Source organism: Culex quinquefasciatus, chromosome 1 (genome assembly GCF_015732765.1).
Source record: "Culex quinquefasciatus strain JHB chromosome 1, VPISU_Cqui_1.0_pri_paternal, whole genome shotgun sequence".
Lineage (NCBI taxonomy): Eukaryota > Metazoa > Arthropoda > Insecta > Diptera > Culicidae > Culex > Culex quinquefasciatus.
In genome coordinates this window covers 38,765,382-38,781,120 of record NC_051861.1, presented here as the reverse complement: position 1 = coordinate 38,781,120, position 15,739 = coordinate 38,765,382, and the positions used below count along the sequence as shown (strand labels likewise).

The 15,739-nt window shown below is 39.7% G+C and overlaps 1 protein-coding gene across 6 annotated transcripts in view; it reads right to left on the bottom strand.

The window, feature by feature from the left end:
* LOC6037355 (tensin-1) overlaps window positions 1–15,392 on the bottom strand; it is a 447,484-nt gene extending 432,092 nt beyond the window's left edge. For 2 of the 6 annotated variants that reach the window (XM_038249948.1, XM_038249947.1), the window contains exons 1-2: window positions 14,745–15,391; window positions 13,845–13,948 (exon numbers count right to left, since the gene is read on the bottom strand). The gene's annotated coding sequence lies outside the window, so the exon portion shown is untranslated. Of the gene's footprint in view, window positions 1–13,844; window positions 13,949–14,744 lie in introns of all 6 variants that reach the window. The other 4 variants (XM_038249944.1, XM_038249946.1, XM_038249950.1 and 1 more) reach the window with 4 other exon arrangements.
* Between the last annotated feature and the right edge of the window lie 347 nt (window positions 15,393–15,739).

Genomic DNA, 15,739 nt, shown 5'->3' with positions numbered 1-15,739 from the left:
GACGCCACTTAAGGATGACCCTTTTTGGTTTTTAATGTGGGGTAGTTACAAGAAACTGGGTCAGGTCCGACATAGTTGATTGTAAATTGACAAGTGTGGTTTGACAACTCAAAAACATTAATAAACTTAAAAACGCTGTTGTACTCAAAATTGAGTAAGTTAAATTGACATTTTCTAACTTTACTTGATTATGCGTGTATGTTGTTGACAGCTAATCAGTTCAGTGATGCCAGTTTCTCGATTTTTACTTATTTTCTTCTTAATTTCTAGTTTTTTTTTTTTTTGCGTCACTTTTTCGATTTCGCATTGACAGAAGTGACAAATTGACGTTTTCAATTAAATCACACTTGTCCTGATCGAACTAATGCGTTTCCGCGGCATCTGGTTAAAATCAAGTTCGACCAAAAACAACACATCTGAAAGGTCAGACTGGCGCTTATCTAAATGGAAACTTGGCGAGTTTCATCAAAATTTTCAATCCAAGGCTGCTTCCTCAATTCGGGGTAACCCCCCAGTATGTAACGATCGAGAGGGGTTTTATTTTAATGCGCATCTGTTTTTAATGGGAATTTTTCTAGTCTGCTTGCGCTGTGCCACAGGAAAAATAAAAGTTCTCCAATAGATTGCCCAAGACTAACGCTGGAAATGACGACTCTTCCTACTTTGGCGAAGTTTACGAGCCAAAATGGATGAGTTTATTTAGTTTGGGTTTTTTTTCGCAAGGCGAATTCTTTTTGTCTCTCCAAATCGGTAGTCTCAAGTGGAGCGATGATGCTGATGATGACGATGACGACGACTATGTGCAATTAGAACTAATGAAGTCACCGCGTTTCACAATTAGCACGTGGACCCTAACGTGCCTGGCACGATGTGCCACCGTTGTCGTCATCGAACGAGTCACAAACTGTGTTGAAACTTAGGATGTTAGGTTCAGAGAAAATTACACTAATCAAAGTTTCAAAGTTAACTCATTTCTCGTCAAAACCGAACCTACTCAACATTGCCTTGGCGTTCTCGATTGCAAGATTCCTATAAGGCTTTCTAGGCCCAGTGAAAAAATATAATTTAACTCAAAAATGACGAACTCCTCATAACAGTGTCCTGATGCAAACAATGATCGAGCTGTAGCTGTCACAGCCCTGCGAAGTATGTTGGCTGACATATCGGGCAGCCAGTCAAAAAAAACAGCTAGAAGTCGCCTGACAAAAAACTTTTGCTAGAAAGAGATAGGAAATCTGATGCAAACAAACGTCCAGCTGACATGTAAGCATACTTTGAATGTGTTGGTAAATTTCTGACTAGAAAGCCTTATTCGAAACAAGGTGACCGAAGGCTTGATTGTTGAGGCAATTGCAAACCTCTTTTTACACCTAAACTTCCATCCACCCCGGGATTCGAACTGACGACCTTTGGATTGTGAGTCCAACTGCCTACCAGCGACTCCACCGAGACCGAGAGAGACGACTCCTCACCTGAACTGAGCTAACGACCTTACTTCTAGGTTAGACCGGAAGGCGTGATCAGACAAATCTCGCCTCGAAAAATGCCACCGGGACCGTCTGGGATCGAACCCAGACCGACTGGGTGAGAGGTAACCACGCTTACACTTACACCGCGGGTCCCGGCCATACCTACTCAGAAATGAGTAAATTGGACAACTATCAGATTTGGGTGAATTTCAAACATTTTTTTTTATTGTGATTTATTCGAATATAACGTTTTCTTTACTTACTCATTAATGGGTAGGATTGGTTTTGACAAAAAATGATTGATTTTGAACGTTTAACGCATCGTAACTCCAGCAGTCAAAAAATTCAAGTAGATAAATTTAGGTGCAAACGGTCGTTGTCCTTTGTTTGCATTTTTATGAAATTGTAGTTAACAGATTCTCAGTAATTTTCGAAGCAACACTCTATTTGTGCGCCAAAGTCGAAGTAATTTAGTGCAGAATTGTGCAGCTCTGTCCTCGCAGTAGATGAGCAAGATAGTACATTGGAAGGTACTGCGGCGGTGGTGATGCAACCGCGACAAATTCCATTCAAACATGGCGCTGAACGTGATTTGTTTGACGATGTAACGAGAGCGCGCGACAATGGCGGCGACAGATCTGAGTGAACCACCCACGGAAGAGGAAGGTATGCAACTGCAACGAACAATACAATTGAGTTATGCACCTTTTTGTGCACTGGCTAAATTGGATTACGCTTTGATTGCTGGGTAGCTTGATTGTGAACCGGTGAAGCACGACCCTGCTTGAGGTTTGTTTACATTTTTTGACGGGAGTGTAACGTAGAGAGTAACGCGCTTTTGACAGGCAGTGGTTAAAACAATAAAAAAACATCTGTCAAATTTTAATGAATTGTTCTTAGAATTGGGTCCTAAAATGAAGCTTAGATTGCTGATATTATTGTTTACAGCGATAAAGCTTATTTTTCTGAGTACAATGAACCTTTGTACGACCACAAAGAGTTTAAAATGGATTTTTAAATCAATTTTGAAAAATTAACCTCGCGGTCCTTCTTGACAGAAAAGTTCCTACTTGACAGCTCGTTCCAAGGGGACCATAGTTGATCCATCGAAAAAATGTTGTCTTGTCAAAAAAAATTTTTGCATTAAAATGAAAAAAAGTGATCAGAAATGGTTTTTAATCGTGTTTTATACCGTTGTACATAAAAATTGACATAGGGCTTTAGTACCCAATTCAACGAAAAGGTGTTTGAGTAAAATCAATTCAAATCTGACAGATGCAGTTACTCATTTCAGAGTAGGTTCAGTTTTGACAAAAAAATCATGATTTGAAATGAGAGTGTAGGTTATAAAGCAAAAATAATAATAATCTGTCAACTGTCAAAAACTCTGTCAATCTGTCAACTGTCAACGATTCCCAGTCGCTTCTACGGGTACCTTAGCGAGTTAAAGTCGATACAATCGACTTCAATTAGCCGACTCCGTAACGCAATGACCGGTTCCCGCTGCATGACAGCTCGTTCGACAGATTCGCTAATTGTTTATCGAAAATCTCGACATTTACCGCACAGTTTGCCGTCGTCGTCGAGCGGCTGGATTAAAATTTTAGCACAAACGTTTAAAGTTAATCCTTTCTCGCTAATGGCTCCGCTCAAGTTCTGACCGGCTCTCCGAGTCGGATTAGCAAATTGGCCGTTTTTGTTCGCTGAAATTCGATCGACTCGGGCCGGTATCGGGTTGCCAAGATCTTTTGGGTCAGAACGCCAACCGCGACCCACCAGAACCGGTTCGGAACCTCTCTTTTATGAGTTAATGACCGCGCTTCTTCGCAGGCGTAACGCACCACGCCGGCAGCCGCTTCAGAAGTGCCATTCAGAAAACGATCACTTCCCGCTCGTCGAACAATCTTTCGGGTTGCGCTCGAGCGGCTCTCGTTAGTATTCAGTGGATGTGCGTTTTTTTGCTTGTCTTTTGGGTGGCTCTCTAACGGTGCCGGCGAAACCGGTGACGCAGAACAACCCTAACCCCTGTGTACGCAGAGATCCGACAGTTGCGATAAACCTACGAAAATTGTCATCGACTCTGACGGTTGTTGTACGCAGTTGTGACCCCTCTCAGTATCTTAGTCGTCCATCAAGACGCCGACAAGACGGAAAACGCAAATTCTATCGCGAACCCATGCAGCAAAATTGGTTTGAATTAACAAAAACGCATATTCGCACAAGCGTATAGTTTGACAGTTCAACACAAAACTACCCAGTTTTGAGTAGGATCCCTAAATATGGTCGAAGTGAATTTGACGTATCCATGTTTGACGTACCCAAACAAGCATTTGCCTTCACGCCCAGCAAAACATGGCAGTGTTGGCAAGCTCAAACATACGTTGCCAGATCGATTTACCAAAGTTTTTAACCTTTCCGTGTCCCATTGAACCAACTGACTTTCCGTAAAGACTCGAAAGCAGCGTAATGATATGTCCGTCGTCTTCATCACCCGTAAGAGTCGACGTGAACCACGCACAAAAACACAAACCTTTGGCCGAATGATCCCTTCCAAACAGCAGTCAATCATGGGCGGTGGTCCTCATTCGGCTTAACGAGGAATGCAAATTTCTCCACCTTACCGGGTTTGGCCGCAAGTACTTGCGAAGAAAGGCAATTTGCCGGTCAGCGAAGGTTAGCGTTACTTAAATTTTGGTCAACTGACTTGAACGGGGACTCTTCAAAAGGGTCATGTGGCTTTAACGATAAGGGTTAACGATAGGGTTTTTTTAACTTAACCTAAAAATAGCAATAAAAATAGTAAATATCATATTGTTGTGAAATCTAACCTTTGAGTTGAACTCATACCCATAACTGCCTGATTATTGGTAGCTGTGTAATTTTGACAGTATCACTGAGGTGGTGTAATATTCGCCAGTTCTGTTGAACGTATGTATTTGACAGCTATCGTAGTGTAAAATAACAAAAATCAATCATTTTCAATCGAGTGTGAGATTCAAATCAATCATTAATTGCAAAACAAATGCAAAAATCCTAGTCATAACCACTACAGGTTCGACTAATCCGCAATCAATTTCAAATTTAATCGCACCAGCTCAACTGATGTGCACTCATGCAATTCATCTGCGAAGGGGGCCGCATGAGTGCAATCAATCGAATTTGTTTTGGCCGCGTGTTAGCCACAAACTAGAAAATTTCAACTTCTATTTGCTCAATAATTGAAACTGTTTGGCGAAGCTGTCACGCGCCCAACGTGACGCGTCGCATACACGCTGATTTCCACCAACTCAAATTTGGGTTAAACAGCCGCGACAAACCGGCAACTGTCAGTCGCACAGCGTGCTTTGTTTCAGGGCTATTGCGTGTTTACGGGAAATTAAAAGCTCGTTGTCATAAAAGCGCGCGCACTTGTAAACAACCCCAAAGGGCCCAATCTGTCACATGAATAATTTATGTCATAGCCCCAAAGCGGCAGTGATTTTACAAGGGAGGGAAACAATTTGTCGTTTGCTCAAGTGTCTGTTATTCGGCCCTTTTTCGGGGGCGGCTTCGTCACTTCCGACACACAGGTGAGTTTCGAGTGATAGTTTCGGGGACCGACTGACCGGATGCTCCCATTTACGATCCACCCGAATGGGCGTATTGACCATCAATCAGCGGGTGCGTCCGGGTTCGGGCGGAATTGGTAATTAACTTGTACCGCTAGGTATTGTGTGAATATTCATCAAGACGATCGTCGGCGGACCCAAATAAGCAAGTCAATACGAAGCGCGTTAATGTCTTTATTCGATTTGAATTGATCGATCATCGATCTTAAATTGTTTCGATTTTAAGTGCTGTCTGGCGCGAAAACTTTAACCGTGTTGCACCAACCCAGACTTGGGGTACAAGTGGGTAAAATGGGATCGTTTTTGACAGTTTATCTTGACGTTACCTTAAAGTTGATACACATTAAACTCTTCAAAACCAACTCAAACTGGCCTGCTTCCCATTTATTAAACGTGCAGTTTTGACATTTGTGTATTTGACAGCTGTAGAACTTCTATCCAGTTTTGCTGAAATCTATTATTTTGATCATGAATAATTTATTTATAACACGACCCTGTTTGAAAAATGTCGCACGTCGTACGAGTTGTCGCACGGTTGTGATTTTACCGTTTTGATATCGATTGGTCGAAAGGACGACAAACGGACGACAAACACTCGACATGCTCGACATGGTTTTTTCAATCGATTTACCTTCAATTCGACGTCGATTATCGTCGACGCAAACAGTTTGACAGTTCTCTTCTGTTGATCTTGTTCGGACTTGATTGCAACCGAGTCGAACCAGTTGTTGTTGCTTTTAGGCTTTTGGAGGATTTTGGACAGTTAATAGGTAAGTTGTTTACTAGGTTCAATTACTTTTTCTGCCGGAAAGTTCCGGCCGGAGTGGGCGAGTGACCGAATCAAAGTGTCTTGTATTCCAGATTTCGGTCTTCGTGGCGGAGGAGGAGGAGGACGGGAAATATGGTTTACTCTGCGGGCCATTCCGGAAGACGGGACGGGAAGGAACCAGTTTGCGATCGTGGAAGCGGTTGGTGTTTGGTGTTTTACCGTCCGCGGGATGTTGCGACGCATACCTAATGGAACTGGTGAGTCATGTTTTAGAAACGATGGAGGTGTGCTGGAAGTGCGATTGGACGATCGAAATTAAAAATAGGATGAATGGAACAAAACAAATTCTCAACTTTTCAATCCAATAATTCCAAACTGAAAAATAAAAAAATCAAAAATACTAAAATTTGTAAAAAACTTAAAAGCTGAAATTGTAAAGTTGTAAAATTCTAGCATTTCAGAACTTAAAAATGTGAGAATTCGAAAATTCTAAATTAATTGAATTTCTTGATATTGTGCAAATTGTTAGTATTCTTTTCTTAAATTCTAGAATTTATTAATTCTTCAAATTCTCAAAGTTTTCAAATATTTTTGAAAAAATTTGAAATTCAAAAATAAGATTTTTTTTAATTGGCAAAAACTTAAACACTAAAATTCCTTAATTCTTAAGTACTAAAATTCTTCAATTTATTAATACAAAAAATCTAACATTATAAAGTTCTTGAATTCCCAAAACGTTGGACGCACGAGTTGGAATTTTGAATTCTAATATTCAAAAAATTATGAGTTCTAAAATTCAAAAATTGTAAATTCTGTAAATTCTAAAATTGAAATAATTTATATTTTTAAATTCTAAAATTTCAAAGATCATTATTTTTTAATTACGCATTTGAAAACTTAATATGTTTCTTAAAATTTTAAAAATAAAAAAACATATTTTTTAGATCTTAATTTTTTTTTTAATTTTCAATAAAATACAAATTTAAAAAACTTTAACAAACTAAAATTAAAAAAAAATATTACAAAATTAAAAAAAATACAAGTTTAAGTTTTGTTATAAGTTTTAAAAATTGTTTTTTTTTTATATTTAAAAGTTTTAAAATTTTTTAAATAGTAAAAAAAATCTTCTAACTTTTGAAAGTTTTCAAGGATTTTACAAAGTCAAAATTTTAAAAATATCACGAATTGAAATAAATGATTTTGGTATTGAGGCACCCTAAAATTCAAAAATTTTATAATTCAGAAAATTTTCATTTTTTAAAATTTCGAATTTTGGAACTTAAAATTTTTAAGAATTTCAGAATTATAGAATTTTAAAATTTTAGAATTTTAGTATTTTAGAATTTTAGAATGTTAGAATTTTAGAATTTTAGAATTGTAGAATTTTAGAATTTTAGAATTTTAGAATTTTAGAATTTTAGAATTTTAGAATTTTAGAACTTTAGAATTTTTGAATTTTTGAATTTCTGAATTTCTGAATTTTTGAATTTTAGAATTTTAGAATTTTTGAATTTTTAAATTTTTGAATTTTTGAATTTTTGAATTTTTGAATTTTTGAATTTTTGAGTTTTTGAATTTTTGAATTTTTGAATTTTAGAATTTTAGAATTTTTGAATTTTTAAATTTTTGAATTTTTGAATTTTTGAATTTTTGAATTTTTGAATTTTTGAGTTTTTGAATTTTTGAATTTTTGAATTTTTGAATTTTTGAATTTGAGATTTTTTTAGCATTCTTAAATCAGGTACAATTTTCAAATAATAATATTCTCGGATTTCAAAACTAATTGCAATAATTTTAAATTTAAATCTATCATCTATCTAGGCATCTATTATTTATAATTCTTTTTTAAATGTTTAAATTTTGAAAGTTCATAAATTTAGTTTTTCTTTCATAGTTCAAAAAAACATATTTGAAATTTTATTGAATTGAAATTTTATAATTATTATTATTATTGAAATCTGAATTTAATTTATAAATTCTTGCCAATTGTTGATTGATGATATATTTTTTTTCAGGCAACAAACATTTTCCAATCTGATTCTGCCGGAAACCGGAATGCGTTCCCGTGTGGTCACTCGTGGCTTCCGTAGAATCCACGGAAGCAGTCCCGTTTTTTTCGTACTCGTACTCCACAAAACCCACGTTTCCTCGTACTCCGTCAATCCGTCGGAGATCCAAGATCGTCGCCAAGGCGTCGCATCCGGGTTTTGATCAGCTCGTCGAGGAACAAAAGTCCAAGACGACCAAGATGCTGCCACGGCCGCCTCAGAAGAACACCAACACCCGAGCCGGAAGCTGCGGTCAAGGCAAATCCAGAAGGAAGCCAAGTTGGGGAAGAATCGGCGATACGCAAGTGAAATTAAGTGTACAATAAATATTTTTGTGAAATGTTGACAGCTGGAATAAAAAAAAAATCAATAAAAACAAAACAACAGTTTTTTCAACTGCAAAATAACCCAAAAATCCGAAATGACAGCACACGACAATAGCACGACATTCTAAATAACAAAACCGTGCGACGTCGGTCGAATGTCGTACGACAATGTCGTACAATTTCGATCATCGATCGCACGACAAATACGACATTTTGGTGCAAAAACGTATGACATTCGTGCGAAAGTCGCACGACATTGTCGAGCGACGTCGTACGATTGCACGGACGACAAACGACGGACGTCCGACGGACTTTTCAGTCAGGGGAGTTAATTATACACTTTAAAATGCAAATGTGACATTTTGACCCAACTTTAGCCGACTCCACCCTTCCCAAAAAGCATAAAAAGAAGGTAAAATTAATAGCTCATCTAAATACGAGCTCACTTTTCACCGACGAATCGACCTGAACACAATAAAACTGGGCCCACGCATCGAGCTCGCGTGGTCGTCGGTTCGAGTCTTGGACTAATTGTCAATTATTATTGTTATTAGTAGCGCGGTGACAGCTGGCTGGTGGGAAACGGCATTCATCTCCCATCAGACCATAAATGGGACAACAACGACGGGTGCGTATTTGTTGCACCTACCCATTTATGTTTGTCGCGGTTCACTGGACTGAAATCTATATCTTGATGAATGTACGCAAAGTAGTTGGGTGAGGTCGATGAACTTTGACAGCTTGAAAAGAATAAGATCGAACCTTTCTTTGTAGTATCAATTGAACGTGTAGCTTTCTGACAGCTAAGCTTCTAGCTTTATTTGACTGTGTATTTGACAGCTGCCAACTGTCGCGTACACACTTGACGTAGATAAGCTTAATCCAGCGACAAATGTACCCATTTTCGATCGGTAAACAATCAAGATCCCCCAGTCTGGAACAACAACAACACTGCCCGGGGCGTCATTCTTCCTGTCCCGATTCCCTCCATCCCTCTATTGTTTTGAACCCTTTTGCGGTGCGTTTTGTACCTTCCTCTTGTACCACAAACAACAGAGAGAGAATGGAAAAAAATACGGAAAATCGCTGTCAATTCGCGATATCGCCAGTGGTCACCGCGCTTTCTTAAGCGCTTTCCAGTCACGTCTCCGACGAAAGAATGTTGAAAGCGTAATTAATTTTCTTCGGGGGCTCCCAACTATGTTTTTTTTCTTTCCCGTCCCTCACAACCGGTTGCCCCTCCTCCTTGAGCTTGATTCTGTTGGGTCTTTGAAATTTCCTAGAATTAATCATCGTAATCAACGCTCCTCGTGCCTACCCGATGCGGGATATCATTCGAGGGAGGAGAGACCTTACGCCTTAACAGCGGCGCGGCGTCACTTAAGGTTTTGCTGTTGTGTGCTGTATGAAGCATTTTGTGTCGATTGCCCCAACCCCAGAAGTCTTCAAAACATGAGAAAGCACATGTTTTACACGACAATAACCGATGCAACTCCCACCAAAGCCCAAACAGAACGAGAGAGAAGAGGGAAGGGGAAGAACTAAATTAATAGCTATCTCTTTGGAGGTTAGGTTTTACGCATGTTTATACTGCGCTCCGCTGTTCCGCTGGTTAATTTTGATTGACAACAAATTTAACGACCGAGAATTGGACAATCGGGAGACACCAGGCAGGGTTGGGTGTGGAAATGCTCCAGCTGAGCCAGACTCGCATAGCGGGATCAGCTGACCAGCAGTTCGAACGACACACCCGTTTGAGGTGGACTCTTTGGGAGCTGAATGTGTGGAATTTTGGGGCTGAAGAAGCTCGAAATATGGTTGGGTTAATTTTACCCAAAAACACTTTAGAATTCTTCAACCGTGTAAAACATTCACTGTCAAATTATGCCAGCTTGAGATTATTTTTAATGTTCCATACTACACTTTAAAACTAAAGTACTCAGAATCTCTCAACATTACTTTGAAAACTCATAAGTTTTTGGAAAACATGATAGAATTCAACTTTTTTTGTTTACATTCAAACAAAACAGAATCGTTTTGAAGTAGCACTTTTCCGTTTTTTATTTATTCAAGGCTTGGGGGCGTTTTTTGTGTTTTACATGTAACATTTAAAAACTTTTTGTCATCCAACTCATTTCAGTTAACCTTATTCAAAATCACTCAGTTTTCGGTTTAAAAATCGAAACCACTCGGAATATCTGTAAATTGCCAGAATTTAGTTATTTTACACAATTTTCATCATAGTGAATATCACTCTATTTTTGTTGAATTTAGAGTAAAATTCACTCCACATTTGCTGTACTCCTGAAAGGTTCAGTTTTAACGAAAACTGTGTAGTTTTGGATGTGCGTGTTGGTACATTATGACAATCACATGTTTTAGCGTGATAAGCAAGCTTCAAGCAACTGTTTAAACAAGTTCAATTGAAAACTAAAAGAATGACCGAATCACATTCCTTCAAACGGGAGCGAATGACCCATAGGGCCAAAGTTCCCCTAATAAAATCAACAACAACAACAATATTACTTCAAAGTCAAGTGGCATTTCTTTTTATGCTTCATTCAACGTGTAATACACTGTTAAATACCTTTTTGTTGCAAGCCAGTTAACTCAATTCGAATTCTGAAACGGAATCTAATTAGAATCGTATACAAATTCCGTTTCAAACGCAACAACCGGTTCCGTGTTCGAACAGGTTGTTGCGTTTGAAACGGAAATTGTATACGATTCTAATTAGATTCTGTTTCAGAATTCAGAATGATTTGACTGGGAAATCTACACGCACGTTCAAATTCACTCAGTTTTAATAAAAAAAAAAAAAGTAAATCTGTCAAATATGCGTGAATTTTACTAGGATTCATCAAAAACTGAAAAATTCTAGGCCGAGCGAAAAAAAATTCTCAAAAAATGACGAATTCCTCATCACAGTGTCCTGATGAAAACAAAGATCGAGCTCAAAAATTAGTAAGCCGGGCAAAAGTCAAGTTTAAGAAAAGTGCATTCAGCTGTTTTGGATGTGCGTATTTGCTTTCATGCAACGACTCGTCAAAGCATAAACTCATCTTCAAATTATAAATATATCCACCTTACTCTGCAAAGGAAAATCCCAAACTAGGGTCGCAAAGTGACCCTCGGAGCTCGTGACCCCGTCGGGCCGTACCCTTCACCAACGCATGCTTTCTTTTGTGCGTGTACCCCTCAATACCTGTTGTTACACGCTCAATTCGTCGCAGTCATAATTGCCACACCCTTACCAAAAATCATGATTTTTGAGTTCCAAATCCCACTTTTCATACGATTTTTTCAGTTCAACCCATATAACCATTTTTATGGTTGTAGTACCTGAACTCAAAAAATCGTATGAAAAGTGGATTTGGAACTCAAAAATCATGATTTTTGGTAAGGGTGCATTGAATGAATATTCAAATGCGAATGATTCCCGCCACGCGTGATTAGAAATTTTCCCAAACAGTTCACCTCAAACAAAGCCCTGACCAGTTGGCGGTGGCGTTCCCTTTTTTGGGTAACCAACTGAACCCAAACCATTAATCTTGCAAAGCTCCCTCGACTGTTGCAGGAATAAAAAAAAAAGAGCGCGCCCTGAAATTGATATCATCTGTTTATCGGGATGCCCTAATCGGAAAGTTTTCACCGCTTTTGGACGCAAGATTTCCATTCCCGGAAGCGCGGTGAGACAAAACAACCCCCGCCGCGGTTCCGTGGTTCCAGATTGATCTGCATTACTGAGGCGCATAACTTGGGGCTAGATTATGCGTGGGACAGCTTAATCGTGGTGCTGCTGCGACGAAGGTTGCTAGATAAGACAAAACTCGACTAACTAAGCGTAGGTTACGCGGATTTACGACTGCGGCAAGCCATTTGAGGACAAAAGTTCCTTGAAAGTTGGGTTATAAAAAGTTAAATTGAGCTAGATCGAGTTCAGCGTGCACTGTTGTCAAATGTTCAGTGTTGCCAACCAGAACAAAGTTTTCAAAAAATCAAAATTTATTGCTTTAATTGCTCATGTTGCCAACCCCTAAACCAAATATCCGGAACTGACAGGGTCAACGGGTAACGTCCCGCGTAGGACGATGGCACATCGTGCCGTGGTCGTAAAAAATGGTGCAGCCAAAGTTACTCCCTCTCCACGTTGATGCACAAAAGTTTAGGGTTGCTGCTAGTGCCAGTAACAACAATAGAAGAGAGAGTTCACCATCGATTTAGACAGAGACAAAAAAGAAGGATAGGAAAACTGACAGATTGCGTGGGTTACCGGGGCGGAATGTTGCAATCGGAAAGAAATGGCTCTTTTCTAGTCGATTGTTGAAATGGATCCGACATAACTCATGAAGTGAGTATGTTTCTGGCAGCGTGCAGTTTTGATATGTTGGGTAAACTGCCGGAATTATAAGTTCCAGTTAGCGTGTATTTTGACGCCTTCCCGTAGGGAATACTGTCAAAGTCTCATTCGGTTCAGCAAAAAACATTCTACGCGAAAGAATTCCATTTCAGCAAAATAAGCTTCAACCCATCAAATGGCTACATTTCCGTCACCGTGTACCTTTGACAACTCCCCGTCGGGCGCCTTGTCGGGCTCGGTCGCTGTTAGCGAAAACCGGTGTCGCTAACCCTAAATTGGTTCAATGCTCGTTTAGCTTCATTGTTTTTCGACGGAGCGGCCAATAATTAGATTGTACACGGCCAATAATTGGGCTCCCGCCTTATAATTCTCCTCAAAAAAAAAACCCCCCGCCGTCGTCGAACAAACGATGAAGAAATCACTCCTCGAAGCAAAGTGCGTGTGTACACGTCAAGAACACACCGAAGGAGTGAGGAATCCCGGGGATGCTCGTTCGCCGCTCTTCTTCGTCGTGTTCAAATATTTCGTTCTTTACGATCACGCTTTAATATTTATGCGCAATGATGTTCGTTTTTGTTGTTGTGTGTCTTTCCAGCAGGTTTGTCCGATTCTTCTCGTTCGTTGCTGTGTTTGACCTTCGCCGCGAAGCGGCACGATGCGCCAGGAAAGTATGACTTTTTTGAACATAGTTTGATAGTTGAGACAACAAACTGGATAAGGAATCAAAACAATACATTGGAGTTTGTAGATTTTCAACGGAGCGTGTAAGTTTGACGTAATTTTACTGTTTTCACCCAGAACCAGAATAAATCCTCATAAACGTGCACAATTTTGACAGTCGTTCAATGTCATTTTGACAGTTGAGGGGCGAGGGATACGTATTCGGTCTTGAACATCAGTCCCAAAACTCACGGAGAAGGGAAAAGCCCCAAAAACCGAAACGAATCATCAGAGGGGAAAAATCACAAAAGATTTGTAGCGATGATTAAATGTTTTTCTTGCGCACGTTTTGAATTTTTTCGTGTTGTTGTCGCTGTTGACGTTTGAACCTGCATCGCTGATCGAAGCCCGATCGCCGAAGAGGGTTTTTTGAGTTTTTTTTTTTTTTGAAAAGGAAACAGGGCGTGAAGCTCGCCAGGTAGATCAAGTATCCGTTTACGGGTTAGCCCCTCCGGGGTGATATATGAGATGCTCTCTTTCAGTTGGGTATTTTTGGTAACAAGTAGCTATCCGGGGCTAATGAAGTCGCAGGAAGTTGACTTACCTCTTTTTCGGGGGAATGTTTTTGCTTTGAGCTGCCCGTTAAAGTCGCTCAATCCAATTAACGGCACAAAGGTTGCGACAAATCGCTGCGGTTACGCACTGCCACTAGGTTGGATTACGAGAAATCTTGTGTTATGGTAAATTTAAGCATTTTATGGTAACTGTTGAGCATGTTTTAGACATGCATTTTTTATCCTTAAATCACTCAAATGAGTAAATTTGTTGTCCGCAGATTTTAATGCAATCTACCGAAAAGGAATTTGCCAGATTTTTACTCAGTTTACGTTACATTCTGAGTGAATATTCTCCTAATCTGAAGTATGGCCTCATAACACATTTCTGCATAATTTTGACAAACTGAGTGTTTTGAAATAAGCGTGCATTCTTTGTACCGGTAAGGTTTTTAAAATGGCCGCTGTTTGTTTATCACAAAAATTATACACGCTGACACATTTTTACTCAAAGCTTTAAAAAATCAAAAATGTCTACAAAGTTTCTGATTTTTTGCTTAAAAATTAAAAATATTTAACGAGGCTTAATGCCTCAGGGTCATGATTTTCTTCTTTGTGACAGCTACATCGATAGTCCATTAAACACAATTATCTCGTAATCCACTGGATCTTTTCAATCACGCAGAAAAATATTTTGTAGAATCAGCCTGTACGAGGTTTGATTCAACAAAATTTTTGTTGAATATAATCAACGCCGATTTTGCGTTGAAACAAACCTTGATTTTCTTAATTCCACAAAAATCTTTTGTTGTTTTGAAAAAGTTGCTTTGACGTTTAGCGTTGATTCAACAAAAATCTTGATTTTTAAATCAACAAAACGTTTTGTTGATTCAAATATGCCTTATTTTTCTGCGTGATCAAAATTTCTACACAGCATCCATTTCACGTACATGTCAACACAACTCCTTCGGAAATCACGCCGCGGTTCGACATCAAAGCAAGCAAGCGCAGCTTTCATCACACTCCGTTTAACGGCGCCTCACTGACAGCACCGCACTATCACTAAGCTGTGCGCTGCGATTGATTCTTGAAAATAGATTCGATTTGCCACTAAAACCGCTCACTTTTGCCACCATTCGGCTTTATTTTTACACCTCTAGTTTTGCACTTTGAACGGCTCTGACACTTTCAACACCTCTGCTCATTCGTAACCTTATCCGCTAATTACGGGGAAGATCATCACTCTTACAAACTTACAGCAATAAACTCTACCGCTAGTGTGGTAATAAAACGTCACACGGTAAAAAAAAAATACACTTAAGGCGACATGCAATACATCGCTAGCGCGACACGTGGATTCCGCGCAAATTACCCCCGCTTGCTACGGTTTTACTGGTCGCGATCATTAGTGCGAACACACATCTATCCTAGTAGGTTAGTACACTGCTACACTAACTGACAGCAGCTAAGCTTAATTACTCGAGCGCGCGCGTCTTGACTTAAGCGCCCCAAACGTCACTCGTTTACTCGGAAATTGTTCGACGGCGACGTATAGAACCGCGCACGTTTCGGCACGGCTGTCAACGACAGACTGACGACGCCGTGGAGGAACCCCGGCACGTTTAGGGACCAAACATTTGGTGCTGGCCCTGTTACGGCTGGAGCGGAAAAAAACGTAAACAAGCGCAAGTCTCTCTCTCTGTCGTGTGAGAGCGGAGCGATGTAAACAAAGGTTGGGTTGGCTCTCTCGCGCGGGCTTCGCTCTCACCGCCGGGTCTGGAGAAACCAAAACAGAGAGGCTGTGACAGGGCGGTTTGACAGTTTTTGGATATGTTTTGAAATATTAGATGTTTGGAAAAGTTGTAGTGGCGTGCCCCTTGGTCACGGCTAAGCTTGCCAATTTGACAGTGCGTTAACGTCACTTTGACAGTTAAATTGTCCAAGG